Source organism: Argiope bruennichi, chromosome 9, assembly GCF_947563725.1.
Source record: "Argiope bruennichi chromosome 9, qqArgBrue1.1, whole genome shotgun sequence".
In the NCBI taxonomy this organism is placed as follows: Eukaryota; Metazoa; Arthropoda; class Arachnida; order Araneae; family Araneidae; genus Argiope; species Argiope bruennichi.
The window spans coordinates 64,050,118-64,073,855 of NC_079159.1; the positions used below are offsets into that span (position 1 = coordinate 64,050,118).

Here is a 23,738-nt window from a genome sequence, read left to right on the forward strand (position 1 = left end):
AAATGCATTTTTAATAATTGTTTAACTAAACTTCCTGTTTATGCTGAAATAATATGAATTAGAAAAAGAAAAAAAAACATGAATATAATATTAAAGTATACAAATAATAAAATAGGAAATAACATAGAACAATATATTCAATGAGTTTCTCAAAAATGTCTAAGACCCAATTTTCTACAAACAATACAATGGGAATGTTTAGGACTCATCTCAAGGATGGAAATGTATTAAAACCACAACCATCGTTTAAAAACTTGCTCGAAAAAATTATTGGAAATTTATAAATTATTTAAAAAAGAATATACAAGATATGCATTAAAATCTTGATTCAGCTCTTCCATCTAAACACCTAAAGCTAAAGTTTACAAAAATATTGATTAGAAAAAATGTGCGAAACAACTTAAAAAATTCGGAAATAGTTCTTTTTATCTCGGATGCAGTAAAAGGAATTTGGGTATAATGTCAATAGCAAAGTTTCAAAACATTATCGGTTCAGTAACGAAAAATATATTGTTCACATCAATATTTGTATCATCAATAATTTCCAAATTGTCACTTCATGAAACATAATGTAAACAAGCACAAACTAAGGCTAATTTACTTTCTTGCTGTAATCGCTTTCTTTCTAACATATATTTTAATTTTCTTTTATATTCTCTAAGAAGAGTCTTAATATAAATGCATTAGATCTTTAAAATCTCGAAAATTGAAAATTTTGGCCAAAGCAATGCGCGTCTCACGCGATCTCATCAAAACATTAAATCTTCCAATTTATTTTTAATAATAATTCCAAGGTGCTTTAAACCTTTTTCTATTGTTTCTTTTTCATTTCATTAACATATAAACGCTAATTCTAAATTTTTCAATCACATGGCTCTGAAATAGTTTCAATACACGCGTTTTATCACATTGCCATTTATACAAATGTAGTTTTTGTCATTCTGAACTTAAAAGTTCTAGATCGAGCTAGAAGTTCAAAATATGTTCGTTATTACATGTGATATGTATTATATAATAACTTATTACTGAGACAAACATAATTTTCCTTCTCTGCTCTTCAAAACTACCTCCACAAATTCTAAGTACTCCTTCTGCTGTCAATTAACTTTATTTATATTTTGATCTTTTTAAACATTATCAACATTTTTGGAACATATTGAAATTTTTGTCGATAATCGCCATTTTTCTATACTGTTTTTCATAACATTTTGTAGTTTTTTTTTCCAGATGGCGTAAAGTTTTATGATTTTCAACAATTTGTATCTTCTTGATAAAAATATATTGCTCTAATACTTTCAGAATTAATTTTGAGCTCTTTGATTTATTAGAGCTCATAATTTATTTGTGTAAGCCGCTATCAAGTATTTAATTGGTAGGAAAAAATAATTGCGAAATTCTGTGTTATAAATTTTGAATGATAAAATATATTAAGAATTATAAAGAAGGAAATGTGTTTTTAGAAAAGGTGTTTATCAGAAAAAATATTCAAAAATCTAGTGGCAATCAAAAAAATGTTATAGAGAAAAAAAATAGTTACTATAAGAAACAATATATTTGAAAGAAAATAAATAATGTATTAATAATATTTTTTTCTGAAACTGTAAGCATTCGGAATCCATTTTGACGCTTAATTACTTGTAGCACTATTCATGGTAAAAGCAGGGATAAATAACAGAAAATTACATCATCGAAATAACAGAACACACAATTCAATTACACCATTTCAAATTAAAATTGAATAGTAATTGAATTCTCCTTGTATTAAGGCAAGACTTAGTAATAATTTCAAGCGATATAAGATTTTGTTAGAAATATCATAGCCACTTAGATGTTAAAAACAAATATATAATTTTGGAAAATTAATAAAGTTTAAAGCTTTTAGTTTTCATTATTTTTTTAAACAATATGTTTAAATAAATTTATGATTTATAATATAATAATATATTTAACTCAGATAGTTAAACAATAAACGATTTCTTGTAATTTTTCGACATTAATTCAACAACGCTATTCCAAAAAAATGTACACCCATGCTTTAAGATTCAGATAAAATTAACTGTGACTGTAATTGATTCAAATAAAATGAACTATTTATTCAAGGATCATGATTAATTTACGCATCACATTAAATATATCTCCACTCTAAGCTATTTAAATAAATGAAAAAGAGGCAAATTTGCATTTTTGCAATGCTTTTTTAAAGTATTTGTTGATTAAATATTAATTTACTAATATTTTATTCCCTGGATATTCTTATTTTGAAGACAAAAAAAATTAGTTCTTAAGTCCATTGAGATTTTTAATGAATTAAAATGAATATAACAAGAAATATTAAAGTAGATGCTTTTGTACTCGTGGCTTTCTACTAAGCTTTTAAAAAGATATAAACAATTAAGTAATTATTATCTTCTCTTTGAAGAGATAACCCAATTAAAGTATAAGATAAATTCGACGCAGAAGATATTTATTTGTTGCCATTTTCCTTGACAGATTTACATCCGAATTCATTTTAATATACTATGAACAAAATATCGTCTGCGTTTTAAAAGAATATGAAAGCATGTTTGGAGAATACGAATGCATCGCAAATAAAATTAACGCATTCCTTTTCTCTGAAGCTTTGGTAGAAGTGCAATTAATAAATAAAAACCCAGTTTTCTAGTGCTTTGAGGATAAGTAATGGTGTTATCTTTATCCTTTTCCGAGGCTTACTGCGAGAGGGATTTTAATGGTCCTTTTATGAGAGTTCTTCGCTTAGCTCGTAAAAATGAAAATAGTAATTAAAAGGAGGTAGAAACAAGGAGGTTTGCTTTTTTCAGACAGAATTTATGTGTATGCAGGTCTCGTTTGTAAAAAGTGATTCATATATCTGGGTTTGCCCTTGTGGCCTAATTCAGGATTATAGTTATGTTTCTTGCATTAGAGTTTTTATTCACTTTTTAATTATAAATGCATGTTTGTATCATTAATCTAAAACAAAAAAATGGCAATAAAAGAAATTAGTTATTAACGAAATCAGTATTCCATTCGTGCCAGAGTTTTTTCCCCTCTTTTTTTTGAAACTTTAAATTTACAAAGCATTTTCTATTTTTGTTTCGTTCTTTTATTGCATTAAAAAATCGCAAATCTAATTTAAAGAAAATAAATTTACCACGGTTGTACATATTAAACTTCATAATGCTCTGCACGGGTTGTCCATTCTAATCATGGCCCAATAGCGTGTTGCTTAATCGTAATATTCTATTTTTTCAAAATAGAAAAAATTCCTTAAATAATTTAAATAAATTTATTTTATGTTGTTTGAGTTAATAAATTCACTATTGAAAAATTATTTATTCTAAAGCTTTATACAAACCCTTGATTCTGTTAACCCTTAAAATTGAAAAATTTTCTATACATAATATTTTTAAGAAGTAGTTGCACTTGTCTGTCATAGTCTTGTTTACATTTACAGAGCATAAAAAACTAAAGTGGTAAACATTTTAATTGCATTGCATTGAAACATTTTGATTTTTATTAATAAAATTTAATCTCAGGAGTTCGGATGCTTGTTCACTGACTCGTATCTGAATTCAAGGCGACTCGTTTCTATTTACGTCACAAAGTGACTCTGTGCTTACTTATAGCTTATTTGTCGTTGTCATGGCGTATGCACTGTTGCCATAATTATATTGATATCAGAAGAAAATTCCTTTAGGATTCAATTTTATTTCTTTCTTCTTTGAAAGTTATTTATTTTCTTCAAGGTAAAATTTAATTAATGTTTTCTTAATATTTTTATATAAACAATTTGGATAAAAGTCAAGGCATATCCGGAATTTAATGATACAAGCAGGTATGCATGATAAATTCAATAATAATCTAGGTCACAGGAATCTAACAAATGCCAGTTTTCTAATTAAGAAATAGCAAATGAGAGTTCCAGTTTTACTCTTATGTATAGGGCAACATTAAATTTGAAGATTACGGAATTTGTTGTTGTTAATATTCTATAAAATTTAGAAGAACATAATTCTGATTCAGTAGTCGTCCTTATCTATATCATATGGGCATAAAACATTCTTCCCAGTCTTTTCAATCTTAGGATATATTCAAAAATCTATTCAATATTTATGGTATTCCGTATTCCTTGATTTATTCTATAGACATTCATTAACCTTTGAATATATTCAAAACTCTACTATATATAACAAAATATGGTATCCTTTTAGATGTGTTCTAAAGGTAATTACATTTAAATTATTCATTTTCATTAGCCTTCAACTTATACCTAATCAAAATCGCAAATATTCTTTTAAAACGACTCTTTTGGAATGAAATAAAGAACAATCTTTTTTAGTCTTTTAAATATGACTAAAGCTAAAGTATCTTATCTCCAATGGTTACTTGTTCAGGTCTTTATTCATCAGCAGTAGAGTTGGTGGTAACCAATGAAGGGGAAATAAAAGATGAAATTCTATAGGAAGGAATTAGGGATAAATACAGAATAATTACTCGAAGAAAATGAAAATGCACTGTTCTTTAAGTGAAGTTATTCCACTGTATATTGTTTTATATATAAGTAATAAAAATACAAAAAAGTAACTTTGAAATGAAATATGTGTTAAATGACATCTACTCTTCTGACTAGAAAAAATATAGATAAGTTGTTTTTATTTCTTATGGGACTTGTCATAGATAACCCCGCTGGAAAACTGTCAACGATTTTAAGTCAAGAGAGCGTCTCTTGTTCCAATAGTGCCATCTAGGGCCAAGAGTACGACTTCATTCGTCAAGCGTCGCAACACTTTTTACGGGGCGGACTTCATTCATACATTCCATTCACTCAACCCCAGATCGTAATTTAGACCTGAATGAGAGAACGATCACCTCTGATCCTGTATCCCCAGTGGTATTGTCTCGACTTGGAGGAATTTGTGACCACGACAGATTTATACATGCGCCAGTCACCACACATACGGGGAGTCTTCTGACAGCGGGGTTCGAATTCACAATCCAAGGGATGCGAATCCAACGCTCTACTAACCAGGCTATTCTGGCCTCAATATAAATAAGTGTTAGAGTAAAATAAATATTTAAATTATTGTGGATATAAAAATGATTCTTAAAAACGAGTGATTAAATAAAAATTAATATAGAACTATTTGATTCGTTTAATGGAAACGAATTTTATGAATCAGTCATTTCTTTGCTTTTTGTTTTTTGTGATTACTCTATTTGTAATAGAAATTTGTCATTATTTATCATCATCTTTGTGTCAATATATTTCCCTTGAATGCTATTTGGGCATTTCCTTAATCTTGTAATCAGGAATAGTAGAAACATCCGAATTATGACAATATGGAAGAGATGTGAAAAAAATAGATCAAAAACTTTGCTTCAAGTCTACGATCAAAGGTTTATAGGCATGAAATCACATCCTGGTCACCATTCTAATATATTTTACTGTAGTAAAAAATTTTTCGGTGAATTTATCAAATATAGTTTTGTTTCATTTTATAAAAGCATAAAATTATAGTAAAATTTAAATCAGCCCAAATGCATCATGCGTTCATGAGAAAACTAGATTTTTATCAATAAATTTATAAAACGCTCACTATAAGTTCATGTATTGTTAATGATAAAAATAAACTACATATCAGAATTTTTACAACAATAAAGAAGATTTTAAATTAAAAATATCTTCACTAATGCCAATTTCTTCATATTTAGCAGTTACTTTTTTAAAAGACTGATAAACTCTAATTGTTATCCGTCATGTCTATGAACATGAGTATATAGGCATGCAAGATCACATAAGTATCACCATTGTGATGCTCCATTTTATTAGTATAAAAAATATATCTATAAATTAGTCAAAATAATGTTTGCTTTATTTTTACGAAAATATAAAATTAAAAGGAAATTTTAATCTGCACAAACGTTTACAGGTATATAGAGAAAACTAATTTTTTTTTAATCACCATTTTACAAACACTTTGATAAAAAATAAAATTAAAAGCTTGCATTAATGCTGACTTTAAATTATATATTGTCAATGATAAGAAAAAAAAACTAAATAGCAGAACTTTGACCACTCTAAAAAAAGATTTCGGATAAAAAATCTTCTCTGAACAAAAGACAAATTTATTCATACTAGTATAACTATTTCTTTTAAACTGACAAACCCTAATTTCAATGCATAAAAGAACTTCGAAATGAAGGCCAAGGAAATACCCTTGTCATCTCAGAGAAAAATGCCCCGAAGATATAGACCCAAAGTCTTCATAATTCTGCGTATAAAATCCCTAGACTGCCAACAAGTCCATCCACCCTGCGTCTAAAGGAAAAGAAAACATGTAGGATGTGAAGGAGCAGGAACTATTTCAAATTCAAAACTAGGGAACTGGTTTTAGTTTGTGTTTATAGGAATACTTCTAGTCCACTTTCAATTTGAAAAAGGCGTGACCTGGCAAAACAATAGCTTTCTTCTGAATAGATCTTTTACCACGCGGAGTTTTTGCGAAGAACGCCTCGCAATTTTCTGGCGTAAGCTGTAAAAACGGAGACATTCCTAAGATTCAATGTACTGGTCAATTTTCCGGACAATTGTTCGGATAAGAAAAACTGCCAACTCTGCTGCTATAGCAGTTCTTTTTTTAGAACATGGAATTTTGTTATATCCTTGAAAAATGGGGGCGTAAAATGTTAATATAAAGAAGCAAGTTATCTGCAAAGTGTTGAAATCAGAGTGAATTCTTAATACATAGAACTCTTTCAAGAGTGAATTATATTTAGAAATAGGCTTGTGAATCTTATTTATTAAATATTTACTCGCTTTCTGATTTGAGAAAATTATATAACATTTTGAGAGAACTTTTGAAACTTTAACTTAAAGAATACAAAAAAAAAATTCATATAAACGTTATTTTACGTTATATTTACGTTACATTACGTTTAGTTATATTTACGCTAATATAAAGAAGCTAGTTATTTGCAAAGTGTGGAAATCAGAGTGAATTCTTAATAAATAGAAATTATTCAAGACTGAACTATATTTTGAAGTAGGCATGTGAAACGCTTGTTATCAAATATTTACTCGCTTTCTGATTTAAGAAAAAAACATTTTGAGAAATGTGAAACTTTTATTTAAAGTATCAAATTATCTGTGGAGTAGTGAAAGTCTAATATATTTTTAATGCAGAGAAATCTTTAAAAGTTGAACAATTATTTAGAAGCTTCCAGAAACTATACATTGTTATTAAATGTTTACTCGCTTTCTGAACTGATAAAAAACCGTTTTTACAAATGCAAAATATAAAAACGTACGTTAGTAAAAGCAAAAAGAATTCTTAATACGGGCAACATGTTAAAGAAAGTGAACTTTTATTTAGACGTTAAGAATGTGTATCTCCCATAATTAAATGTTTGCTCAGCTTCTGATTTGAAGAAAATAAAACGTTTCTATACCTTTAAAGCTTTTATTTTATTTTAAATTAAAGACTTTAGGAATGATTTATTAGATAAAATTTATAACAAACAATCTATAGAAGAATTTCGAAATTTGTTTAAGTACTTATAATAAGATATTATTTTAAATTTCAAGACAATTATTTATTTTTAGGACATTAAGGATCGTGAGCATGTTGGCCTCTAATTATAAAAACGCACGATTCATTTTTTTTTTCATTTTATAATATAAACCGAAGATGCACTTTCTATGGAGATACATTTTTCTTGAAAATGGATAGATTTTTAATGTGATTTTCAATACGAAATTAAAAAGTGTCCCCCTTTTGTCCTATAACATTTTTTATTAATTTTTTTTTCGTTTTTCATCTCTTGCATTTGATGATTAGTATGGATAATTTGATTCAGAACTGATTTAACTGAGTTAAAATAAGTTTCTCATATACATAAAAAATAAATTTGAATTATCGTCTGGATTTGCGTTTTTTTTTTAAATCTGAAAATGAATTCTTTATTTCATTAATGAACAAGTCGCCTTTGGAGACCCTCAGATTCCTCTGGATATTGATTATATTAAATTTCAATTAAATCTCTTAGACGTAGTTTCATGTTCATGAATTCATCAAATGGTCTGAGGCATTAAAGCCGTGTTATTTCTAACCTTCCAACGAAACCCAGTCTTATGATACGATATAACTATTAAAAGCATAAATGCCCAATTCATGTTTCTTCTAACTTTGTTGTATTGCAATTTCACTTTTTTTCTCTTTTTTTTTTGGGGGGGGGGGTTGTAAAATTATCCTTCTTCTTTTGCCTTTAACAATGGAAAACATGCGATTAAATATTTGACGAAACAATGAAAACGCTTTGAATTTCAAGACAACAATGTAATCTTTGTTGGCAATTAGGAAAGAAATATTTTAAAAATTTGTTAATTAATTTGGATTTGACCTAAAAGAGCGCCAACATGAATACACAGACATATTCATCCTTATTAGTAATAGCGATAAAAAGTATTCGTAGATTATTTTCCAGAAAATTCTAAAAATTTGCTTAGTTCGTTCATATATATTATATATAATCTTTCATAAATGAAATAATAATTTTCATGACAATCAAATATTTTCCTGATATAATGATTAATTTTAGATGGTATTTATGAATTAAATTTGTTATGCTATTCAATAAATAGCGATAAATACAAAATACAACTGTAAGTTTCGTTTATACCTTGAGAATTTAGAAATTTCCTATTCTATTAGTATTATAACTGTTGCATATTTCTCAAAGGCTAATAAGTAAGCTAATACGTAAGAAAAATTTTAATATTCTTTTTATTTGAGTTAATCTTGGCCAAGAGGAAAATATTACAGAAATTAACCTAGATAATACATTTCATTGCTTAATTAAAATGTTCATAAGACATAAAATGAAATCCCACAATAGGAAATTTTCTGTGACATGAATGAATAAAATATGACCCTTAATAAATTATTAAGGGCACTACGACTTAGATGTGTTGCAGGGAAAAAAATGTCGGTCTTTCTTAATTGTTAGAAAAAAATGAGAATATTTAATTCAAGATTCATGAAAGCTGATGGAAATAGTGCAACACAATAAATATGACATTATAATGTCATGCCTCTTTTCACAACTGAAGCCGGAAAAAAGTTTTTGTGTAAGAATTCGAGTCCTTTGAGAACTTTATTTCAAATTGCAGTCATTTTTTATAAATATATATAATATTGCATTTCCACATATTTTTATTATTCTTACGGTATAATGGACAAAATTTAGAAATGATACGAGTAAAAACTTGTTCTTTTCACTTTTTTCATGTTTTATTTAAATAAAAAAAACCTATTCATACATAATATTTAAAAAAAAAAACGAATTTAGTATTATTCTAAAAGCTATAAATAAGCTACGAGTAATTTTTGATGCTATGTAAGTGAAATATTCATATACTTTACAATGGATATACATCAAGATGAGCCGAAAATAATATTTGAAGAAAACGTATGCTTTTTTTCATAGAATTGCGTACATTTATAATCATTTGAAAACAATTTACACACACATATTTTTAATTTACAAAAATTTCAGTATTCGTTTAATTTTTTCCAAGATAGTGTACTTTTATAAAATTGTTAGATTAAATTTAAATTCTAAATAAATAAATCTAAAATAGTTTTACAACAGAAATTTCTTTCCTTTTTTTCTTAAAGCGATACATCGAACTCAGTGAAAATTGAGCATATATATGTAGAAAAGAAACATTTTATTAAATAGAATTTATTTAGTGACTTAGTGTGACATAATATACAAAGCAAAGAATTATTTAAAAATCAAATAAAAATAATCACAAATTTAATAGTCGCCTTTTTTCACAATTTCTTACTTTAGATAAGATCATAAGGAGGACGGACCATTTGGCGAGGATAGTAATCAAAAATGGAAAAAATTAAATTACAATTTTTGGCTGAAACTTATAACAATTTATTAAGTTTAATTATTACTTATTTGCGAATTCATTCAATCCGAACTAAACTTTTGAGTTGAATAATTAAAATAAGATGATGGCATGAAGGAATAGCTTATTACCAAAGAAATAAGGTTATTTTGCTAAAGAATGCGAGTTTGTTGAGAATTTTATTTCACAGTATAGCAATATTTTTTATAAAGAAAAAAAAATTTCGTTTTCATATCACATTTAGGATATAATGGATGGAAGCTAGTAAGGTTATAACTAAATTTTTACATCTATTCACTCTTTTTTCTTTTTTTGTGTGTAAATAAAAAAAACTATGGAGGAAACTTATTCATACATATTATTAAAAAAAGAATATGATATTTATTGTGAAAATCTAAATATTGGCTAGTTAATTTTAATGCCATCCTCATCGGTGAAATTTCCATATTTTTTACAATGCATATGCATTAAGATGAGTTGAAAAGTATTTTTGAAAAAAAAAATGCTTTTTCACAGAACGAAACGTTTACATTCAGTTGGGAAAAAAATAAATACACATATTTTAAATTTAGAAAGGCTAAGTATTTATTTTATATATTTCCAAGATAGCATACAATTATTAAATTATATTCTTAAATTTAAATTCTCAACATGTAAATCTAAATTTGTTTTACAATAGAATATTTTTTTTTCTTCTTTTCTTAAAATTATACATCGGGTTCTGTAAAAGTTTTGGATTTATAAATAGAAAAGGAAATAAATATAAAATAGAATTGACTTAGTGACTTTGTAAGACATAACATAAAAAGCAAATAAGCATTTAAAAATAATATAATAAATAATCAATCACTGTTCACTTATTTCACAGTCGCATTTTTTTACAATTTCTCACTTTAGATAAGATCATAAGGATGATCATTTGGCGAAGACAGTAATTAACTATAAAAAAATTACAATTTTTAAAATTATATAATAATTTATATAATAATTATTATATTTTATTAAGGTTTATTATTATTTATTTGTCAATTCAATGAATCCAATCTACACTTTTGAGTTAAATATTTGAAATGAGATGATTTCATGATGGCATAGCTTACTATGAACCAAATAAATGTATTATTTAATTTCATGATAATAAGTGTAATGTAATAAGTTTTCTTAACTTAATAAGTTTAATGTATATAAGTTTATCAGTGTTTATTTACTTAATAAGGCGATTTCAAACAATATAAACCGTCTTAACTATTTGTATTTTAACATTCGGCTTCAACTACTGACGTTTAAGAAAGGATGCAAATACAATAGTTATTCGATTAATATCTGATCATGCTCTTTTTGGCAATAAAAGAATCTTCTTACAGAGTAGCAAGCTTTTATAAAGCATAAATTAATACGCCATCACTCAGTATATTGGAAATTCTTTATCAATATTCTAGATAAGTGATGTTCCACTTAAGCTGCATTTCTAGACAATTTTGGGACAATACTGCTTTTGTAATAGGAATAATGTTCTTGTTCTGAGTTACTTACTCGCAGAAAGGGTTTTTTTTTCTTCGTTTCCTATAATAAAGATAACATTCTCTTCTTGAGTGAGGGTTTCTTTGGTTATGCTTCACTATGTTGCTTGCTAAGTAAAAGATATTACATCTTCGATATATAGGCTGAGTAGAAAATCTGATAAAATACACATTAATAATATTCTGCTTTGCAAGCAACTACTTGATATATTTTGCAATAGCTCAAACGATAGCACTTCCATAGTCGAATATACAGAATATTTGGAGGAGGGTGATATTCTTTTTCACATGTTTATTTAAAAATATTTAGTTAATAAATATTTTTCACTAATGTTTACTGTAAATTTACAATCCAACCATAACCTTTAATTTCAATTTAGTTAAGTTAGAAATTAATTATACTTCAAAATAAAATAAGAAGAATATTTTATTTTTTTAAAAAAATAGAATTTTCTTTCAATTTTCAACAATTATTCGTTGTCAGATATTTATACAAGGAATTTTGCTTGTAAATAAATAAAGGACAGAGACGAAAAATATTACCTCAATATTCACATCTGCATTATTCATCAACAAATCAAATACAAAAAAATTAATGTTTGTATTCTAAATTAAATGACGAATATAAAAACTGAAATACGACCCAAAACCTATTGCCATTCATATATATAATAAAAAAAATGCAATTACATTTTATTAGTGGCATTATTATTCCAAAAATATAAGCAACTTAAAAAAAAATTTTTTTAGACGTTCCCTTAGAAATGATAAATTTCGTTTTAACGATAGTTTTTTTTATGGGTGATAACATGAATATTTCATGAATAATTTCTGTAAGATGAAAATGCCTTTCATAATTTTTGAGGATGATATTTTTAAAATGATATTTCTGCAATAAGCTGCAATATTTACATTTGTTGAAAAATAAATAAATGAATAATAAAATAAGTAAATTGCATTCAATTCAAGATTAATTTATTTTATAACTATTTAATGAATTATTATAATATAAATAATAGTCTTCCGAATTGATATTGTCTTATTCCTTATAAAATACTTCTACTTGATGTTTATTTACTTAAATGGATTTTTATATCTCAATTGAAACTGACCCCCACCCCTCATCATCTATATTACAAAGACGTTGGCTTTTTATAAATGAAATTCACCCTCAGTTATTGCCGTTTCTTATTTTTAATATATTTTTGAATTTAAATCTTTTTAGTTATTTAAAAATATGATTTTTACGAAATTTATGTTTACTTATATCTCATTATTTTTAATAGTTTCACGAGGATAACAAAAAAATAAATAAATATTATTATAACTAAACTGATCTTCAGAAATTTACTGTGAATATTTTTCAAATAATATTATAATTTTAAATTTTCGCGAGTTTCAATGTATTTCTACATTATGCATAAATTTGAAAAACTGCTTTTTTGTTATTGAAAGTGATTTTATTATTGAAATTAGCACTGACAAAAAAAGTGTTGTTTCAATTATTATCTTATATATTTTTTATTTGACATAAAAAGATATATTCAAAGCTTTAAAAAAGATATATTTAAAGCATTTAAAAGCAAATATAAATAAATATGTTTTCATTTTATTTATTTGCTAAATATTATATAACCACGTTATAAAAAATAATTTTAAAAATGTTATATGAGGGCATTTGAAAAAAAAGTTCCATTTGATAATCAATTCCAAACATACATAGAATAATATTTTTATACACATTTATAAAAAATGCAATAATTTTACTTTTCGACAAAATTCACATACAAATGAAGCTTTTGTTATTATGTTTTACACACTTGAAGTTCTTATTTCAAAAATTTTCTCCTTGGGAATAACTCTACTTTATAGCAGCATTAACGATCTTTTAAATGGATGATCATCATCTAAATGATATAATGAAAATCTCGGTTTAATGGGTTTAAAGGAAAGGTATTCACTAGGTGCTAAATGTGGACAACAAAGAGAATGATCAAAAACGTCCCAAATCTAAGTTTCTTGGATTCTTTCAGTGTATACGGATCAACATCATATTCGAACTTAAGATGTTCTGATACTGGTTTTAAATGATTCTTATAAATGGCGATGAAGAATACGACTGTAAGGTTCCTCGCACACATATTTCTTCAGGCCTTAAATTAGGAGTTATTTCTATTTCAAAATTTCTTTTGATAGGCTATAACAATCTAAGCAGCAGGGATAGAAATTTACTGATTAGTAACTAATGAACATTTCCATGTAGCATTAGACGTATGACTTTAATTAATCCTCCTTTTTCTGACATTTGCGCAAATGGAATTTAATTTTTAAATGACTCTTGTGTTATCTTTTATACAAATCACTTTTGCGAATATTGGTATACCATAAATAGCATTTTCATGTGATAGTGTACTGTCTAGAAGTATCCTGCCAGAAGTATTAAAATAAATAGACTAATATAATGACATTTTATGTAATTTTCACTTAGAAACTATCAAATAGAATTCGATATAATGTTTATTTTTCTAATCAGTATTCTTTTCATTACAGATGAATGCTATTTACCTCGTGAGTCATCTCCGAGACTCCAGTCACCTTTACTAAGAGAGACATGAGAAAAAGGTAAGATAACAACCATACTGCTTTGGTCTATTTGATCGATTTCAGAAACTTGCTATTTCAATCCTGAAAATAATCATTTTTCTTAAAATTTTATAATTAGATAAACCAATTATGGTGAAACTAAAAGAAGACTTATTTTTCTATACATAATTTAAATCCTTGTTTATCGCGTGAAGTTGTTCTTAAAATTGTATTAACACTGAATATGAGTATCTTTTTATAAAGATAGCAGTTTTCCAATCGAAATATTGAATTTAATAAACAGAAGACAAATGAGAAAATGCAGAATAATTAGAAATGAAAAAAAATCGCAATTTTATTATTCATGTAAATATTATTATTCAATCTTTCTCTTTCTTCTCATCTAGTTCTTTTGCTTCAAATTAATAATATATTTTTGTAGTAATAACTATTAACAGCTTATAATAGTTATTACTAGATCTAATATTTAATTTATTCTCTTTTACTTGATTCTCCCTATATGTTTGCAATTCTTTTTATATCTATTAGCCTAATGGAAATGAGATAATAGAGTATATATAGGGAATAAAAGTCATTTTAATGACTTACTCTTTAGATGCATATCATTAAAAATTGAATTTAATAATATTAATCTAAATTAAATATTATAATAAACTAATTAATCATATATGATAATGAATTCCTAAATATATAAATTCGATACTAAACTTTATTACAGAATTTACTTACCTCTTTTTTTGCACACACCCCCCCCCCCCAAAAAAAAAAAAATAGAAAATAACATTTTTTCCGACATGATTTTTTTTAAAAACATTTTTTAATTTGGCTGACTTTTCAATACTATTCCAAATAAAAAATTGGAATAATTAATAATTGTATTAAAATAAATAATAGTAAATAATTTGATTTTTCGAATTTAGACAGAGATTTTATTAAAATAATACTTACATGAAAATATATTTAATTCTTTTATCAGTATAGGTGTAAGAAAATTTTTATTTAAAAATTTCTTTTAGTAAATTTTTGAAACTTAAATAAGTTTTTTTTTTTTTTAAAAGAAAATGCGATTTTTTAAATTAATATTTAGCTATAAATTAGCGAGAAAAGTAGCATGCCTCCTAAATTAAAATATTTTAATTCTTCACACCACTTTTTCAAGAATGTACCGAGCCTCCTCAAATTTAGCTCATAATTTAGTTTTTTATTTAATATAAAAGTTTTATAAAATATCGACGCCTCATCTTCCTTACACAAGGGAAATGATAATTTTTTACATTAAAAATGAACACTAAAATAGAATATATAATAACTAAAAACAAATTGGGCTTTAAAAACAAGTGAATATTATCATTTAAATTTAAGAATAATATTACAAATTTTATAATTTCTATCTGTCTTATACATTATTCACTTATCCTTTCTGAAAGATAATTGAAACCTTTTTATTTACAAAAGCTCAGATTTAATGTTATTATAATCATTTCAATAAAAATTAACATTTTTGAGAAATTTTTGCAAGTATTTCCTTATATCTGTATAGTTGTTTTTGCATTTAGGTGATATTTTTGTTATTTAATTAAGTGACTTTACATTTATTACTTCAATATTGTTATTTCATTTATATCAATAATGACATTTGTTGAATAATACTTTGCTTTAAAAGTTTTACTTACAAAACCCTTGACATATATTAAACCACTATTTTACTTCAAGTGAAATAGATGACAACAAAGAGGAAATACCTTTCTCGAATAATTTGATGCGATTCGAAAATTCTTTAATTAACTCGACGTCTTAAATTGCTGTGAAATTAGAGCTCTGGATATTCATTTTTATTCTAATATCTAGATCTTAAATATGTTGGAATTGATCTTTCGAATAATCTGATGTTACATAGTTTTTGTATGTTTTTTTTATTTAATATTTCTTGAAATGCGTGCGAAACGCTATATTGTGTGTTATTCCTCCTTTAGTGGGAAATATATTGTCGCTTATTTTCAGTGGAGTATTCGTGTCGGCAAAAATGGCCAAAACACGAAAATAGGCTTAACTCATGTCACTGATGGAACTGTAACTTCTATGAAATACAGGAAATAAATTTCGCAAAGTACACCTATCATTTTTTTTACTTATGCTAGTGCTTTACTAAATAAAATGAAATGTATATTTTTTTATATTTACAGAATATTCATGAATTTTCATGCTAAAATACCATTAAAAACTATAACGAAATGGGGCCATTTTATATAAATTTTTGTCACATCACAAATTAATTATACTTATTGTTAAATATCTAAGTCAACGGTATCAAACTCCCATGACACAACTTTCATAACGCGTCTCCTACACGTTCTAATTTCAGTTCTAAATCTACAACGTCTAATTAAACAATAATATGCTACATATTTCGAATTAAATATTTCTACGTGTGAATTAAAATTTCAATTAAATATCTAATTAATTATTTCTTTGTGAATCTTGGAATATAAATTTAAATTATTAGTTCATTAAAAATTTGTTAAATTTTTCTAATCAAGAGGTTAACCTCTTATACTTTGTGCCCGTGAATGATTCCTGCATCTTCGCTTTTAAACTTATGCAATAATAATTCTATGTAACTTATAATTCTATATAAAGATTTTGCGAAACCAAAAACTCGTTATGTGCTCTACGAATTCTTAAGTAAATTAGTAAAATAGTACATTTCTGAAACGGAAGGTATCATCTCTTATTTGATTTGTAAAGCATTCAAATTAGTAATTTAGTCAGTAGAGCAAATAAAAAAGAAATTAATTAAAACTAACAGGAATGGTTTTCAAAACTTTTCTCATATACTCTGTAACAAAAATATTTTGCCAGTTTGATAATAATATTTTCAAGAAATTTATTAATAAATGCAAAAAATGGTTTTAAATTTTCATCAATACAATATTTTTACCGATACATCAATATATTCTAGAATAAAAAAAAATTCTGCAATAAATTCAGTCGAACCTTTAGCATGTTACATAACTTACACGTTTTTTACACGAAGCATGCTCCGGTTTTATGTAAAAAAATGACTTTTAAAACCTATTGCGAGCATGTAACAGGAAGAAAAATTTCAACAAATACATAACAAGAAAATTGATTAAAATTCCATGAGAAAAACATCATTAATTAAAAATCCAATTTTTTCAAAGTATTAAATGTTTTTGAAAAGAATTGTAAGCTTCGTGCGCTGCATCTAAAATTCTCTATTTCTTTCAACACATTTTCTATCTCATTTCCTTTTTTATGTTAATTCGGTTTTTTGAATCTGATTTCCTTGACTATTTCAACTATGTGATGTCAGAATTTCTAATCAGACTTAATAAGTCTTTAACAAAATGAAATATTTATTTGAGATTATAATGAAATTATCTCTATTTAAATAATATAATTTTAATTATTCGAAGAGATGATTGTTTAGTTTAATAAAAAAAATAGTATGCACTTTTTTTTAAATCATAACTGAAAGTATTCTCCAAGGAAGCGTTTTTTATTTCTTAACAATTAAATTTAACTTAACATTTTTTGAAAACGAAACAATAGCCTAAAAGAAAATTTCTTGTCGCTATTATTATTTGTTTTTTCTTACGAATGAATTTTACGAGCCTATATTTAATTATTTGTCTTGCCATTTTCCTTTAAATTAAGAAAAATATTTAAATTAAATATTTAAATGCAGAAAACTGGTTAATATGGTAACTTTTATGGAATATTACATAATATATGTACGTGAAATTGCTGTCTCCTAATTAGAAAAGACAATTTAAACGATAGTTTCTTTTTTTTCGATTCTGTTATTCTATTTCCCGAATAAGATTATATTGAAAATTAAAAACATTATGTAGAAATTCTGAAGTTAAATATTTAAAAATGTGAGAAGAAATAAAGCGATTAAAAGGATTAAATTTTTACCATATTACAACACATAGTACGATTTCATAATAGTTTGAAAGGCAAACTTTCGATGGTATATGCAATTGTGTAGCTTCATATTTATAAATAATAAAAGAACCATGCGTGTTTGTATATATGCGCGCTCTCAGAGGTGTTTGTCTCTCAGAGGAACTTTTTTAAATTTCTGATTAATTAAAATGACATTTTCGTAGTGTTTATTTTTGTTTGTTTTTTTGCGCAAAAATTTCAAAAATTATTATTGTTTAAAAATTCTTTTTATGCATTTTTGAAATTTGAAAAATAATGTCATCGATTTAATTTTTTCTTGAATTTCGTCATTTCCTTTAAAGAATTTCTTTGTAGAATTTTCAACATTTTTTTTCACTGTTGCAATAAATTTTCAATCGTTTTCAATACTTAATTATGGATTATAGTTCATCTTCTTGCATTTTCTTTAAGTATTCAAATCTGCGGACGAATGCTAAGCTATAACTTTCAAAAACATTATTACAAAAAAAAAATGATTTTTGCATCATGTTTGGAATTCAAATCATTCTTTTTAATGTTGTGAATTTTATTTTCGTAAAATCTTTCTAAATTTTAAAATTCATCTCATGCTTAATTTCTAACAATATATTTCATTGTTTCTATGAAACTTTAAGCAGTTTTTATTGTTCCACCAAATATGCATTTTTCTTCCAGTTGCATTCGTTAATGAAAGCTGCGGAAGAAATATTTTGCTAATTTTGCGAGGTTAATATGGAGAATAAGAAGATGAAATTATAAAACAATGAAAGATAATAGGCATTTGGAAGATAGATTGCAATTTTATAATGACACTCTGCTGTAATTGAATTGACACCAGGAGAAAAATTCATATACACAATAAACAAAATAAGTGTAAAGTTTACGCGACTGTGTCTCACAAGTTGATGCTTGAAAATAAATTTCATATGCGTATCAAATTAAACACAAGAGATTTAATTGATATTAAATATAACCAGTATTCACCTTGAGCCAGTAGGTAATCAAAGGCGACCTGTTTCAGTGTAAGTTTTTAAGTGATTAATTTTATTTTACATGGGGCTCTTTACATTTCTTAGTAAAATAACTATGGAGTATTTTTGGAAGTCTTCCAACATTTAGAAAAGAAAAAATGAAAAACTCAGCAATTAAAATCGGTTGAAGAAAGTATATTTTTACACTTACTAATAATCTTCTAAATAATAATTTTTCTATTGTTAAATTGTTTTATTTATTACCCTTGATAAAAACTATAATTTTATTGGAAAAAAAAGATTTTAAAATTCAAAATATGTTATTTGTTACAGTTAGATACTTAATAAATATAAAAATCCTATTAACTCTTGAAGAAGTGATTTTTATTCCAATTTTAGTTACATTTTCTGAAAAAAAAATTGATAATTTTAATTATAAATGATTTGATTAACTTTCATGTTTAAAAAAATGCAGAAAAAAGGAATTCCTAAAATTATTTTGCATGTTGCTATGAAAATTTTCAATTTCCTTCCCCGTTGGAAAAAAAATGCTGATTTCATTCTAAAATAAAAAATATAGTTTTATTGCCCTTTATTTATATTTTCTTGTTAAAATAAAACACATTAATTTCAATTATTAGCAATCATGACTAGATAATTCTTTAGTTTCATTGAAACCTGTATTAATAATTTTGAATATAGAATTCTAAATATAGAATTTTTAAATGGGAGGATGATTTTACAATTGAAAATAATCTATTTATTAAAATCAAACATCACCAATGAAATCCATTTGAATTTTACAAAATTAATTTCTATCTCAAGGGATTTTAGCATAATCATATTCTTTATTAAAGAATTTTTTTATCAAATTTACATAAAATTAATTAGGTTAATTTCCTTTGAAAAGATATAGCTGTTAAAAGTATTTTGTGAATACTCATTAAAATTACAACCATTTCTATAACAATTCCCTTCTAAAGGTAGCTGCAGTGAAGTACATTACGTCCTTTCTTAAATTAAATTACAAACGATTGTTCAGAATTATTTATTTATATTTTTATACTAAATGATATAATTTTATTCCTATTATTATCTCTTATTTTAGGTTATATTTCATTTTGTTTAAATTTATTTTAATAAATCTGAAGTAGATAATTTTAAATTTATATATTTCTAATGAAAAGAGGATTTTAAACACAAAATTTATTTGTTGAAGCCAAACAACAATTAGAAGTGATAACTCTTTTGTATTTCCAAAATTAGATTTCATTCTTTCAATGCATTCTTATTTAATCATATTTCCTCATAGAAAATTTTACAAAATTAAATGAAAACAATTCGAACTAATTTGCTTCTCAAGAGACCAGAACTGTTAAAAGTATTTTGCACATTTCCTGAAAACTTGTGCCTTCCATTATAATCCATTTCTGAGTGGAAAAATTTTCGTTCCATCCTAAAATCGAGAAAATAATTTTAAGCCGGCAGCCAAACAAGTACTTATATTTATGCCTAGAACTTGCAGCGCGCCATTTCCACAAACTGTATTTATTTATAAATAAGTACAGTTTTAGAAGGTTCAAAGGAATAAAATTGCCATTTTGCTAACAAGAGTGATAAATTTTTCTGGTTTCCTCTCTCGGGTAGTTTTAATTGCCACCAAAGGAGATGTACAACTCCTTTACGAGGGCAATATTTTTTTTAAAGAGCGCAACTTTTCATTAACTATAGTCGTTGTTCTAATCGGTTTAGCGTTCGTCTAGGATTAAAATATTTTCACTTCTGGTATCTAGAGTATAATATGACTTGGATATTGCATATGCATTTTTTCTTAGATAATCCTTAATTGAAACTGTTGAATTAGTAAATAATATCCTGTTTTAAATTTTTGTGTCATTCCCTTTTAAGTGGATGCCAGTTTTTTTATAAATGATTTTTGAATTAAAGGATACATTTTTTTCTGATTTCCTCTCGATATTTTTAATTACCACTTAATCACAGTAGAAAATATACAATTGTGTGTTACTAAACGATATTCATAAGATTGTATAGTGGCATTAAATATTGAAAAATATAATACAATATCACTTAATATTATATAAAATTGAGCAATATTCAGTGCTATTGGAAAGTAAATATTAAATTCCGTTAAAATTAATATTTTTTTAATGAGAGCAATTTTTCATTAAATATGATCGTTGCTCTAATAGATTTAGCGTTCCTTCAATATTAAAATATTTTCTCTTTAGGTACCTGGTGAATAGTAAAACTTAATATTGCATATATATATATATATATATATATATATATATATATATATATATATATATATATACATATTTTAAATTTAGATTATCATTAATTGGAATTGTCAAGCTAGTAAATACTTTCCTGCTTTACATTCTTTTATCATCGTCTCGTAACATAATGGAATTTTTCCAAAACAAATATATATAATAAGTGCCTATAATGTAATAAATAATGAATTGATTAAAATGTTTTATTAGTATGATTAATTTCCATTTAAAAAATATTTTAACATTAATTTTTCTGCATTATTCAGCAAAAAAATATGTATTAGAAAATATTCTAAATGGTTAAAAAAAACTTGAACATGAAGGTGAAATTGTTACAGCGATTCATCTAATCTCGAAGCAATTATTCTTCCCGTCTTCTTGCTAATTTTAATTAAAATTTTGGTTCTGTTAACTTTAATTAATAAGTCAAAATTAATTAAATTATATTTGTATGAGATATATACAAAATATACACATCTAATATATAAATACTTTATATTAAATATTATATATTCCGAGTATACACAAAATAATATATTTATACTCGAACTATTTTTTAAAGAATTTTTTGAAATGAAATAATATCTGCATTATCTTCCCGATCAATCAGATGATAATTTTTCATCATCAAAATGAGAAGAGATGGATTTTCAGGTTTTGTAATTTTATCACCAAATTATATTCCGATTTTGGAGTAAATTTGGTGTTAAATATGTTTATTAAATAAAATGTAGAAAATATTTTTTCGAGGAAATAATCATGACTGAAATTTCTTCCTACCAATATTTTTCATTTATTTTCAGGTTTATATGTTTTGAATGTTCCGTTCCTCATAATTTAAGAGGAGATTGTATAAAAAGTTAAAATATAATCTCTGTTAAACAATAAAAAAATTCTGTAAGTCCATTTAAGTTTCTAACTACATTTAGAAAATCAAAAGTCAGTTTCAGTGCAGCAAAACTCAAAATTTTATTCAATTTATAATAAGCCTACTAAAGCAATTTAATGAAACTACTATATTTAAGATTACAAAACAACTAGATTTATCAAATGATAAATTTTTTAAGTGTGTGCAATGTTAAATATTAGAAGTGTAGAATGCTTTAATTTCTATTTTAGTTCAATTTTTATACAACTTTTAAAGAATATTTTACGAATTTTTGATATATTCACATTCCGAAGAATATATATACAAAATTTTATACTTTTAAATTAAGAATATACTAAAAGTCTTAATTGAGTCCATTGTTAAGAAATGTCTTAAAATATTTATGTTTTGATGACATAATTATTACTTGACTTGCCGAGATTATTGGTGTTGTGGGCAATTCTTTTACTGTTTTTTTTTTTTTTTTTTTTTTGCATAAAGTATTTTTAAGCATCAAATTCAGATATATATTAAACGCATATTATTTTAATATTCTTCCACCTATTCACCTTTTTTGTTTACTTCAGCATTCTAAATAATGTCGAATCTACTGATATTATAATACAATATAAAAAAAAGCAATTTTCCGAATAATACATCTAATTGCTATTTTTTTTTAATGTAGCACAATTCCAAAATGGTTTTTTAAATATGATGAAAATATAAATAGTAAGATTGACATTTGTTCCTTAACTTTCAACACTACCTTCCGGAGGGTATCCCGAAATTGGGAATGGGAAGAATTAAAATACGTTAGTTGGTTCTCACTGACTTGGTGGCTACAGTAATATCATAGGACTTAATATCTCTATAGCGACGGTAGGACATATTTGCTACTGGAGAGGTTGTACCGTGATCGGTGATGCCCATCCGTATTGTACCATAATTCCAGGAAGATTGCAGATTTGAGAAATTTATCATGGAATTCCTGAATTCGAAGTTCCTAAACTCCGCCGTAACAGATGATAAAGGCATTGACATGGCAATGATATTACTTACCAAGGGAACTAGCACAGTGATTCCGGTCACTTATATCATCCAGATGCCTTGGCAAAGCAGAGTTAATTCTTTGGTGTTAGCTTTCAACAGTGGAGGAAAGTTACGTGCTTAAATAATTCATGAAACAATGAAAAATTATTTGAATTTCATTAAAATAATGAAATTAATTGCAGAAAAATATTTAAAATTTTTTAAAAATCCAGGAAAAATTCGCAGGCCATTTAAATTGATATCCTTGAATATACATTTTTTAAATTTTAAATGCAGCATTTTGTGCAATTAGATTTTCAAGAGGGGAATGTTTTTTTTTTTTTTTTTACCCGAAAATGCGAAAAAAATTTCGTTTAATTATTAATTAATTAAAATTTCGGAAAAACTATTCAGAATTGTGAATTGCCATTCTTTAAATTATATATGTGTGAAATTTGATAGCGCAAGGTAAAATATTCTCTTCTGTAGAATTTAAATACAGATATTATATATATATATATATATATATATATATATATATATATATATATATATATATATATATATATATATATA

The 23,738-nt window shown here is 25.3% G+C and overlaps 1 protein-coding gene across 2 annotated transcripts in view; it reads left to right on the plus strand.

Moving 5' to 3' along the window:
• Nucleotides 1-23,738, plus strand: part of LOC129984013 (chaoptin-like) — a 389,983-nt gene that overhangs the window by 345,643 nt on the left and 20,602 nt on the right. For both annotated transcript variants that reach the window (XM_056093761.1, XM_056093762.1), the window contains one exon: nucleotides 13,993-14,064. The gene's annotated coding sequence lies outside the window, so the exon portion shown is untranslated. The remainder of the gene's footprint in view (nucleotides 1-13,992; nucleotides 14,065-23,738) is intronic.